Genomic DNA, 12025 nt, shown 5'->3' on the forward strand with positions numbered 1-12025 from the left:
GGGTATAATGGCTTGAATGAGAAATGTCCCCCAGAGGCTCAGACATTTGACCGCATGGCCCCCAGCTGGAGGTATTGTTTGGAGACATTTAGGAGGTACAGCCTTCAGGAGGAACTACATCATGGGGGTGGGCCTTGAGAGTTTAAAACCTCACACCACTCCTAATTCACTCTCTGCTTCAAGCTTGTAGTAAGGAATGTGTGCTCCCAGCTTTTTGTTCAGCTGCCCATTGATATCCTGTCCCTGCCATTAGGACTACAACCTTCTGCTACCCTAAGCCAAATGAAACTCTTCCTTCTGTAAGTTGCCTTGGTTATGGTGTTCTAGCACAGGAGCAGAAAAATAACTAATACATATGGAGTAGGAAGGCATCTCTAATGCTTGTGACTTCATCAGTCTGTCCTTGTCTCAAGGGTCACTCTCCACTACAGTAAAGAGTCCTACAGTCTGAACGTCTATGTCCCCACCAAAATTCACATTGAAACTGCAGGTTAAATACAGACAGTGTTAAGAGTCTTAATGACTGATTAGACCACGCGTCCTATGCTCTCATAAATGCATTAGTGACCTAGAAAAGTGTTTACATGGCCTGGAGAGATAGCACGGTAATTAGGAGCTCTTAATTGCTCTTGCAGAGGACCTGAATTCAGTCTCCAGCACCCATGCCAGGCAGCTCACTATCTCTCGTGACTCCAGCTTTAGGCATGTCTTCTGGCATCTTTGAAATACTGAACTGACACATAGATGCCCAACAGTCAAACACACACTCACACACACGTGCACACGCACACAACTTAAAAAATAAGTAAATTTTTTTGAGAGCACCCAAAGAGCAAGTTCACCCTCCTGGCATATGAAGACACAGAAATATGTATCATCTGGGTGACAGAAGAAGCTACCAGCAGACGGCGTCCAGCACCTTACCTTGCTCCCAACCTGAAGTGCCCTTAGAAATAAACTTGTATTTGCAGGTGTGGTGGCACACATGTGTAATCCCAGCACTTGGAGGCTGAGAGGGAAGGAATGCCACAAGTTCATAGAACAATATGAGTTACATAGTGACTTTAGGCCATCCTGAGCAAGACCCTTTCCCAAAAAAACAAATAATAATGATAACATTTTTTTTTTGGTAGACAGGGTTTTGGCATCTCCTCCTGGCTGTCCTGGAACTAGCTCTTGTAGACCAGGCTGGCCTCAACTCACAGAGATCCGCCTGCCTCTACCTCTGGGATTAAAGGTGTGTGCTACCACCATCTGGCTAGTAGCCAGTACTCTTAACTTTTGAGTCATCTCTCCATTCCCTTCATAAATATTTTAATCAGGATTACTTGAGGGTCTTTGTTTTTGTTTGGGCACATGAACTAAATCTGTTTTAAATTTATTATGTGTATTTATTAAATATAATTGACTGTGTGGTGTGTGTGTATGTGTGTGTGTGTGTATGTGTGTGTGTGTGTGTGTGCGCGCGTGCGCGTGCACACATGTCTTACATACATTTATGCCGTGGTGCACATTTAGAGATTAGAGGGCAATTTGTGGGAGTAGGTTCTCTTCTACCACAAAGATCCCGGGGATGAGTGGCTGAGCAGCAGCAAGTACACTTACCCTCTGAGCCAGCTCACCAAAATCTAATCATTCATATATTGAGACTTGAAGAAGAAAGATGAAAATGAAACAATTATTTCAGATAGACATATTTCTTTCAGGCTTTCTCGAAAGCTTTGTTCCTTACCCCACACACAATTCATCTAGGAAAGAGGAATTTCTTCTGAGCTTTACTACCTGAATTTTCTGGACTAGTGGCATCCTTCCCAAAGTTAACTCTTAGAAAGCAAAATTATTGAATCTTGACCAGAAAAGCTTATTCGGCTTTCTTTAGTCTGCCAAAACAATTAAAGTTTGGCATAGCTAATTAAAATTGCTCTCGGGGGCTGGAGAGATGGCTCAGTGGTTAAGAGCATTGCCTGCTCTTCCAAAGGTCCTGAGTTCAATTCCCAGCAACCACATGGTGGCTCACAACCATCTGTAATGAGGTCTGGTGCCCTCTTCTGGCCTGCAGACATACACACAGACAGAACATTGTATACATAATAAATAAATATTTTAAAAAAAAAAAAAATTGCTCTCTAAGGGCTGGAGAGATGGCTCAGAGGTTAAGAGCACTGGCTGCTCTTCCAGAGGTCCTGAGTTCAATTCCCAGCAACCACATGGTGGCTCACAACCATCTGTACTGAGATCTGGTGCCCTCCTCTGGCATGCGGGCATACATCGAGGAAGAATGTTGTATACATAATAAATAAATCTTTAAAAAAAATTGCTCTCTAAGACAAAATCAGAAACTTCTGTGTGTGGGGGAAAGAACAAAGGAAGTTAAGAGAAGATTCAGAAATGCTAGGGCTGGCCCCCAAAGTGGCCCAAATGGCAAAGGGGACATTACCCACAACTTTCCTGGGACAATCAGAGTGCCACATAAAACAAACACTAGTCTAAGACGACTTCGTCTTACAGTGGCCACTAATGTGATTTGGTGTGTGTGCTTTCCTGAGACTTCAAGTCTATGGATTTATAAATAAAGGCGGATTTCTGTCAGACCATGAGTCCATATTTATTTATTTATTTATTTATTTATTTATTTATTTATTTATTTATTTATTTTAAATGATTGAATGAATAAATTTTATTTGACACTGGATCTCACTATATAGCCCTAGCTAGCCTGGACCTTGATATATAGACCAGGCTGGCATCAAATTCAGAGCCCCAGGATGCCTCTCCCCTCCCCGAGTGCTAGGATTAAAGGTGTGTACCACTATTCTTGACATGAGTTCCAACTTTGGTTCAAAACAATACTGTTACCATATACCATAGGTAAACTTCTTTAAAGATTTATTTTTAATTGTGTGTTTGTGTAAGAATGTATATGTGTGTGTGTGTGTGTCTGTATATATATATATATATATATATATATCAGAGTGCATGCAGAGGTCAGAGGCATTAGAGCCTCTGGAGCCAAAGACTGTTGTTGTCTAGCACATGTCTTGGGACCAAACATGGATCCTTTTCTCTTAACTGCTGACCCATCCCTCCAGACCCAAACTCATGTTCACTTTAATTTGACTCCCAAATCAAGTCTAGGAGCTACCACTAGCCTTGTTCACTGGAGGATGCCCAAACCTACCTGGTCCCAGGTGCCATCCTGAGATTTGAGCCCGGTTTGGTCCTCGCAACCACAGTAAACTCTAAGGAGTTATGGCATATCCCTTCCCTCCAATTTTATCCTTTTATCGCAAATTCATTACAATCTTACCAAAAAACTTAAAGTCAGTTTCTAAGAATTTGCATATAGCCTTCACCCAAATTATTCAAATACTAATAATGTTTTCCTTATCATTCTCTTTGCTATAGATACCGCTTTATCTCTAGATATGCAGTATTTCATATTCCCGTGGGATAATTATCAAAATCAGGAAATTAATATTGACCCTAAATCTAATCCAGTTTCAACCCTTGATTGATTTTACTCGCTGTACAAATAGCACTCATTATGGCGATATGAATTATATCAATAGACAAAAGAGAAAATTTTCTTTGATGCAGGAACTAATCCAGGACCATGTGTGGATTTACTTTCTATTTGTCCCTCGGTATCATTTAATGTAGATGTGTCCCTGCCTTTCACACTCCACCTCATTCTGTGAGGCGGGCCTTTCGCTGAACCCGAAGCCTATTTGATAATAAAAAGTGCTGCAGCACGGATGCAGGCTGTGACCTATGAACTCTTAAAATGCCATGTTAATGGGAGTTGTTCATACAAGAGCACACATGGTATAAGTCCATGCAGATTAAATGACTGGAATAGGTACCCACCTATGCCTTTCCTCCTTCACCACAGGCTCAAACCTCACATTACTAGTGATCTGACAAACTGACCTACACGTCCCTAAGATGCAAGGGGGTGGGAATGCAGTGTGTCACCGATGGAAAATTCCAACCACAAATCCTTAGCCCAAGCTTAATAATGAAAAACATAACCAGGAGATCCCAATGCCAGCCAAGAGAATAACAAACTTAAGACTTTCAAAGATAACACCAGGACAAGAAGACATATTACGCTACACTAAAAATAAACAACCAAAGGACAGGATTATCTTGTATGAATCATACCTGATTCAATTTCCGCTCAAACATTTTTTTTTAAAGAAAAAGACTTTTATTGGGAATGGCTCTGTTGATAAAGCAGCTGCTGCGCAAGCGTGAGGACACAAGTTCAAATCCTCAGCACTCACGTGTTTAAAAGCTGGGCTTAGCCAGGTGTAGCGGTGCACGCCTTTAATCCTAGCTCTTGGTGGGCAGAGGCAGGTGGATCTACAGAGCAAATTCCAGGATAGCCAAGGCCACACAAAGAAACCCTGTCACAATAGATAGATTAGATAGATAGATGATAGATAGATAGATAGATAGATAGATAGATAGATAGATAGATAGACTAAACAAATAAATGAAAAAAAAAAGAGTGGGTCAGAGACACATGCAGGAAGGCCGGGTGATGGTGACACTCGCCTTTTATCCCAGCACTCGGGAGGCAGAGACACATGAATCTCTGGGAGTTTGAGGCCAGCCTGGTCTACAGATCCAGTTCCAGGACGGCCAAGGTAAAACCCTGTCTTAGGGAAGAAAAACTCATCATGAACACCAGTTGTATAAGGCTTAGTGCTAGATAATTAAAATATATTCTCTGGGCTAGAGAGCTGGCCCGGTGGTCAAGAGTATTGTTATTCTCACAGAAGACTCAGGTTAAGTTCCTGGAATCTACATGTGGTTCATAACCCTCTGTAACTTGTTACAGGAAATCGGATGTCTTCTGCCAGCGTCTGAGGGCACTAAACACACACACACTTATACCCATAAAATAAAATAAATCAATAAATATCAAAACCCTCTCATTTAACTCTCACAACAATCTTACTATGGAACAGGTTTAAAGACGTTAAGTCCTCTAAAGGAGAACACACACGATAAGAGAAAATGCAGAGATGTGCATATGAACTCTAGCACATGAACACACACATTAACATGTGATCTCACAGGTCCTGTCTTCCTGATGACCTCCAAGGAACCCTTGTGTTATAAATTTAGTCCCCAACACTGAAAAAATAATCCCAAGGAACTTTTTGATAGAATAATCTTGAGAAAGCCTCTAGTTTTCAAAGCTTCTAGTTTCAAAAATTTCCATGGGAAAGAACCTGAAAACAAGTCATCTGTGGGTCACATAAAAATCTCTCTTCACAACTGGGCGGTGATGGCACACACCTTTAATCCCAGCACTTGGGAGGCAGAGGCAGGCAGATATCTGTGAGTTCGAAACCAGCCTGGTCTATAAGAACTAGTTCCAGAACAGGCTCCAAAGCAACACAGAGAAATCCTATCTCAAAATCAAAATAAAACCAAAAAAAAATCCCTCTTCATTTGGCAATGTACATTTGGAGAACAGCCACAATTCCACCACAGCCAAGAAGATACAGAAATTATTTCCTAGGTAATTATAACATTGTGGTGTTTTATTTGTCTTTTCCCCTTCTGTGCAATAAAATAAGAGGGGGAAGATACATTACAGAAATTTTCATGCAGTTAAATACAGAAAAATATTGCCAATAGTTCACTCAATTGTATTTATTTTGTGCATATGTAACTTTGCTTATAAGTGAAATTCAAAAAGCCCATTGATTTGGGGACTATTATGGCCATTAGAATGATTTACGAGAAATTAACTTGAATTTGGGAAGTTGAGTCCTGAAAGAAACCAGAACTGAAATACTTCTGAATTTCCCTAAAACTTAGCCACGAAACATCTCAAAGGCTATATAGGTCTCAGAAAATGGTCTGCTAACAGCATTTACATTTGACATCTCATTATTCCTGATTGCTTCTTTCAATATGCTGACATCTTTCTTTATTTAGAAGGCATCCTCAGAGCCCTGGTTTGGTCCAGCCAGTTAATGAACGTGCATAGCCCATGCTAATGCAAGACCTGGGAACCTTCTCCCTAGAGCTGTTCCTTGCCTTCATCTGTAGAGCCAAAGGCTGTGTGGGCCACATTGTTATTTCCCCACCACCCAAGAATGATGTCTCCTGGGGGCTGTCCTAGCCCTCCAGATGACCATGTGTATTTTACTCTTCAGAGAAATTCTTTTTTTCTTAAGATTTATTTATTTATTATATATACAATATTCTGCCTGCATGTATCCCTGTGGGCCAGAAGAGGGCACCAGATCTCATTACAGATGGTTAAGAGCCACCATGTGGTTGCTGGGAACTAAACTCAGGACCTCTGGAAGAGAAGAAGCCAGTGCTCTTATCCTCTGAGCCATCTCTCCAGCCCCAGAGAAATTCTTGAAAGCAAACACTCTTTTACTTGATGATGCACTCCTAGCATGGAGCACATACATCTGAACATCAGTATCCTGTAGTGAGACAAACCCATTTTGTAAAAGAGAAAACTAAACCTTGAAAATGAATAAATATGCCATTCCCAACATCATACATTAATAAATAAGTAGTATGCCAGCCTAGCCTCATCGGAGCTCTCTTCCCTAGACGTCCGCGCCACACCCCTCCACAAGCGATAGGAGGACTAAAACAAAGATCTTAGATGTGTCCCAGGAACCTGAACTTCAACAAAACCCGCAGCCCCCACCTTCTTGAACAAACACACCCAATCAGCTGTCTCTTTCTCTGTAAAAGTCACCTGGATTGCTTAAAATGAAAAACGCAAGCCGTATTCTACTTTTTCTTCCTGTTCTCACATCTAGTCAAACAACTCATTCGTGTGATTATAATGTTCAAAACTGCATGTCTCTCTAGTCTCCACCACGAGTCAAGCATCATCATCCATCACCAAGACTTCAGAGGTACCAGCTACTCAATCTCCAGATTCAACTTGGTCAAACTTTCATCCAATTTCTTCTCTGTCTTTTAAAAATGTTCATCATTTATTATTGCTGTGTGAGTGTGTGTGCACACAGCCTTGAGCTCTCGAGCATCTTCCCATACAACAGCACACATGGACATCAGAGGACATCTTTCAGGAGTCAGTCTTCTCTTTCCTCCATGGGTTTGAGGGAATTACTCAGGTCCTCAGGCATATATGGCAAGTGCTTTTTACCCACGGAGCCATCCTCCTAACGCTACGGTGTATTAAATATAATTTCATATATGACATTCATCTAGCTAATTAAAGCACTTCCTAAATTCCCATTACCCTGAGGATGAAGACCAAAATCGCCTTGTCATTCAAAACTGCCCAGGCTCCAGCCTCTCCCATCTCTTCCAGCTCCTTCATTCTACTCCCTGTCTCTTACTCTTCTCTTTGTGTGCTGAACGTGCTGTTCCTCTGCCTGCCAAAAAACCTATTTGCTCTACTCTAAGCAACTCCCATTGCTACCCCAAATTACTTCCTGACCACTCAGGTCCCTTTTTAAATGCCACTTCCCACAGGAAACTAGCCCGGGTTGCTCCAGAAAAGCAACAGTCATATTGGGTACTCCCATTCCATCTTCAATTCAATCACCAGGAAGAATGGTACATCTCTCCTGGAACAGTTCGGGGCAGGGGTAACATCTCTTCATTGATGGACCATGGTGCTTATCACACAATACCCGCTCATTTGATCTTTGCTGTCAGATTAAGTTCCACGCTTTATCGTGGAGGGTTTTTAACAACAGGCCAAGCAAACCAAGAAGCAAGCGCTGGTTTCCCTTTGCAGATCTACATCCTGAGGCAGAAAGAAATTTCCAGCTCTTGAAAGTCATAGGACAGCAGGGATAGAGCCAAATCAAATCCTCCATTCATCTCATTTCTCGTCCCTACGTCACTAAAAACCCCAGTGAGTGGGGGGGGGGGGGGCGTGACAGGAGAAGGGAATTAGTAATGCAAGGTGGCACAAAAGAAGTCCCATCCACCTGTCACAAAGGCTGACTTCAAATGGACGTGGGACTTTGCACGCCTGAAGAAACACTACTGTTAAGTAAAGAGACACCGCTGCCACCACACCCAGCTCCTGGGGAGAGCAGCAGAAAACAACAAACTTCTTTTCTCCACAAAGAAGACAAAATGGCAGGAACTGCAACTACCTTCGGAAACCCAAAGGCAGGTTTGCTACTCACACTGTCACTAGCGATGTGCTAAGGGACAGGCTCTCTTCCCACCGTTCACTGGATCAGGGATAAGAAACAAAAAGACTACATGAATCAGAAACTACTTAAGACTACTTCCTTTGGGAATCATGTATGAATTATCTGTGTGAAGCCTTAAAAGAAATTGCTAAGCCATGGGCATTTCTTAGCAGGTGCCACAGAAAGGGAAGATACAAGAGCTCCATAGCTGCGTGTCCTTGTCCACATGCTCCTGGGCCCGGGTTATGTCCGTCAGGAAAACCCCAACCCCAGCCCGGGATCAGACTCATCGCTGTCATCCTTGCAAGCACAGACTCCAAGAAAAAGAAGCCTCAGGACCTCTTCAAAGAGGGCTCTGAATAACAAGACACAGAGCCTACATCCTCTAACCCCAGGGTTCCTTGGGGGGTGGGGTGAAGGTATGGGGAGTGGAAAGAGAGTTAGAAAAAAGAGATGTGATACTTTCCTGGCCCAGGAGAGATCCTGAAACAGAGAGGGAAAACCAGCATGCATTGCAAATAGACTAGGAAAGAAATGGGATTTGAAGAGATGTGAGCGGGGTAGGGAGAGAAAGAAAGGCGGAGAAGGGAAGGGCAGGATGTCACCACAAAGATGTTGGAAGGGGCAACAGACTGGTGATCTTTTCCCAAATCCAAAGGCTGCTCGACGCATGCCAATAAACCACTCTACGTAGAAAGCCCGTACAATGGACAGTCCTTTCCATTCAGTAACACGCAGCATTTTACAAGTCACCCAGCTGCAACTTTGGAGACCTGAGCATCTAAATTAAAAATGAATAAAAGTGGTTCAAAGAAGCTAAAGGAATGACACACACACACACACACACACACACACACACACACACACACCCCAGCCCCAAAGCCTGACTCAGCTGTGGAAAGCTTTAGCATTTTGGAGTTAAGCAAATACTCTGGCATTTCTCCTTCTTTTGACATTCCTAAAGGGGGTGTGGTTGACCCTAAGCCCATTCATTTCCAAGGTTGTACATCTCTCAGCTAAGACTGGCCCCATCTGTTTTGGAGCCAGCCAGCTGTTTATCTCAAAGGAACATATTTATTGCAGTGTTCAAGCCTGTAACTCTTAAAAGAGAAGAGGAGAGCCAGCATCATACAAGCCAGAATGTTGCCTGCCTTCTTAAATGTGTCAGTTCGCTAAAAAACAAAATTCAAACAAAAAGCACACTGGCAGGGTCCCTGGTTGCCCTGGTCAGGCTCCCTGTTCTTGGATACCTTTCAGGGATGGCCAGTAAAGGGTGACAGTACTTCTAACTTTTCCTTTCCCTAAAGTGTTAAAAAGGAAAAAAAAAAAAGTACCCAGGTTTTCCGATTCCGTCTACAAACCGTTAAGTGTGAGTGGCGACTGAGCCTCGGAAAACGGCAGCTCGCTACAGTACCATCGTCAGTGGCGAAAGCCTATCGCGATGTAATTTAAAACACTCACACAAGCACAAATCTATCAGCTCCACTTCCAAACAATCCTGAATCCCGCAGTCGAGAAAACGGGAGGAAATAAAAAAAAAAACTTAACAAAAATGCTGCTTCTAGCAGCCTAAGAAAAACCTTCCCTAGACACGTGAAATATTTCTGACTGGCACGGAGTGCACCGTTAGAGGACACTGTCACCTCAAATCAGCAGAAAAAAAAGCGAGGCAAACGACACAGACATGCAAACATAAAATAAAGCCCTATGAAACTTAAGCGACTCAAGAGAAGCGTGCTCATCTTTAAAAAAAAAACAAACCAGTGTATGCTACTCCAAGACACACAAATGTCCTAAAGAAGTATGACCACCTTAAATCACTGTCTCCATTTCTCCCACACACATCACCCTTTCCCACTCAAACCTCAGCACCGGGGCTGGGGAATGACAGGACTGCAGTCCGCCACCTTTGCCCTCCTCATGGTTTCCAAGTGCACTTCCCAACATCCCTGCCAGCCCAGCCCCCTCTCCCAGCCTCAAAAAGGTTAAAGGGAGGCGAGGAAATTGGCAGGCACCAGTCCTCTGGCGGGGGCAGGTTGCTGGAGTTGTTCTTTGCAGTGACCCAAATTGCACAGAGCGATTTAGCTCTTAGCAGCGCCAGTGAGAACCTCCCGAATCCATACCCCCATTCCCGGCCCCATCTTCCAAAAGAAAGCCTTGAGCATTAAGCGGGAGGAATAACTTGGGAGAACGATTTGAATAAATCACTTCAACTCACCTGGTTTGGGATATTTCTCCCCACCCCAGGCATAAACAGAAATGATATGCGACTGAGTCACGCACGTAAGGGAAGGTGCTGCGGTGTCCTAAGTCCAAGGACTGGAGTCAGTCCCTGCCCTGGTCCTGCTGCTACTCAGGGCTCAGCTGGAGCGAGCGGCAATAGCGAGCCCAGCAGCAGCAGCAACAGCAGCAGCAGCAGTGGGGGGGGTGGGGAGTGGATAGACCGTAGCACAATGAATGCAGTGGGGTTTTGCAATGACATCATCCCTCTGTCCGAGCGGCCCCAATAGCCATGCTCCAGAGCTGTGCATTCTGGGACCTGTAGTCCTCTGAAGTCCGTGAGGGACGCAGAGGCTACAGCCGGAACTACAATGCCCAGGATGCCTCGGTCGGAGCACCCAGACTGAGAGAGACCGGACCGGCCGCCATGTTGAAGCTCGGGAGCTGCTGCGGGCTGAGCCTTCGGGGTCTCGTGGAGCTGAGAGGCGGCGTGGTGAGAATGGTGAGGCAGAGGACGTGGGGGTTGAGAGCCTCGAGCACTGGCTGGGACTGGATGAAGACTCCGCTGGGCATGGGCAGGGCCGTCGGACCGGAGATGGCCTCGCGAGTCGGCGTGAGCTTCCACCAGCCGGGCTTGCACAGGGCCTCACGCCTTTCCCTCAGCTTTTTTACCGGGAGACCCAGGGAGCCGCTTCACTTCCGGGCGTGGAAGACCCCTTAGTCCTCGTAGCGGGACAGTCTGGGCGGAAGGGGTCTTTGTTGTGCTACGGGACGGCAGGCCTCGCGCCTCTGAGAAGAGACGCCCTCTTGCACCCGACGATTGGAGCAAAACCTAGGTTGATTTTTTTTTGTCGTCTTGCCATTTTTTCCCCCTCATTTCCCCCATGCCCTTTTCCTCAGATGTGACCCCCCACCACACACACACACACCGAATCGTCATCCCGTAATGATTTTCAAAGGGCTTTAGAGAAGTCGTTGGTAGATAACTGAGCGCGAAGGATCGTATTTTTGGTCCTAATAAGAAGAAAGGAGCTACTAAAAGAAGTTAGCGTCAAATCTTTCTTAACTCACCCGCGAAAGTGAAAGACATTAAAAGGGACTGCAAGTGAGCAATCTTACTCAGGACTAATGCTGAGTGAAATATGCTAAAATACGTAGGCTATTCGGTGTTGGTATCCATGGATACCTATCTTGCCTTTTTTTGTTAGCTTATACTAACAAAATTATGCAAAATAATGTATTTCGTTGTGACATACTCACGCAGATAACGTTAGTTAACGTATTTAACCATCCTCTCCCCTTACCGACTTGGTACCCACCGTGCATTCAGTGTCTTCTCTGGCGTATTCCAAACAGATTACTTCAAGAACTTTTGAAGCCTTTTGCTCAGCATCCCAAATTATCTGTTTTTCCAGTTGCATAACTAAAGCAGTACTGTGTGCTTGTTTTTCAGATTCTGAAGTTGACTGGAAAGATGGCAAATTTTACTTCGTATATACAGAGAGTCTCTAAACAGTTGAAAATGCAGATAAGCATAATTTGTGTTGCTTGTTCTCCCTCTCTTTTTTTTTTTTTTTTTTTTTTGGTTTTTTTGAGACAGGGTTTCTCTGTGGCTTTGGAGCCTGTCCTGGAAC

At 44.1% G+C, this 12025-nt stretch overlaps 1 protein-coding gene and 1 long non-coding RNA gene across 3 annotated transcripts in view; one reads left to right on the forward strand and one right to left on the reverse strand.

Moving 5' to 3' along the window:
- The window catches only part of Rab30 (RAB30, member RAS oncogene family), a 74683-nt gene extending 64035 nt beyond the window's left edge, over window positions 1–10648 (reverse strand). The window contains exon 1 of one of the 2 annotated variants that reach the window (XM_075952324.1): window positions 10390–10648. The gene's annotated coding sequence lies outside the window, so the exon portion shown is untranslated. The remainder of the gene's footprint in view (window positions 1–10389) is intronic. The other variant, XM_075952325.1, reaches the window with a different exon arrangement.
- A 158-nt stretch (window positions 10649–10806) lies between these two features.
- Window positions 10807–12024, forward strand: LOC142837609 (uncharacterized). Its single transcript, XR_012908298.1, has 2 exons — window positions 10807–10893; window positions 11845–12024. It is a non-coding gene; the product is annotated as an uncharacterized LOC142837609 (long non-coding RNA).
- The last annotated feature ends 1 nt before the right edge of the window (window position 12025 follows it).

Source organism: Microtus pennsylvanicus, chromosome 18 (assembly GCF_037038515.1).
Source record: "Microtus pennsylvanicus isolate mMicPen1 chromosome 18, mMicPen1.hap1, whole genome shotgun sequence".
NCBI classification, from domain to species: Eukaryota; Metazoa; Chordata; class Mammalia; order Rodentia; family Cricetidae; genus Microtus; species Microtus pennsylvanicus.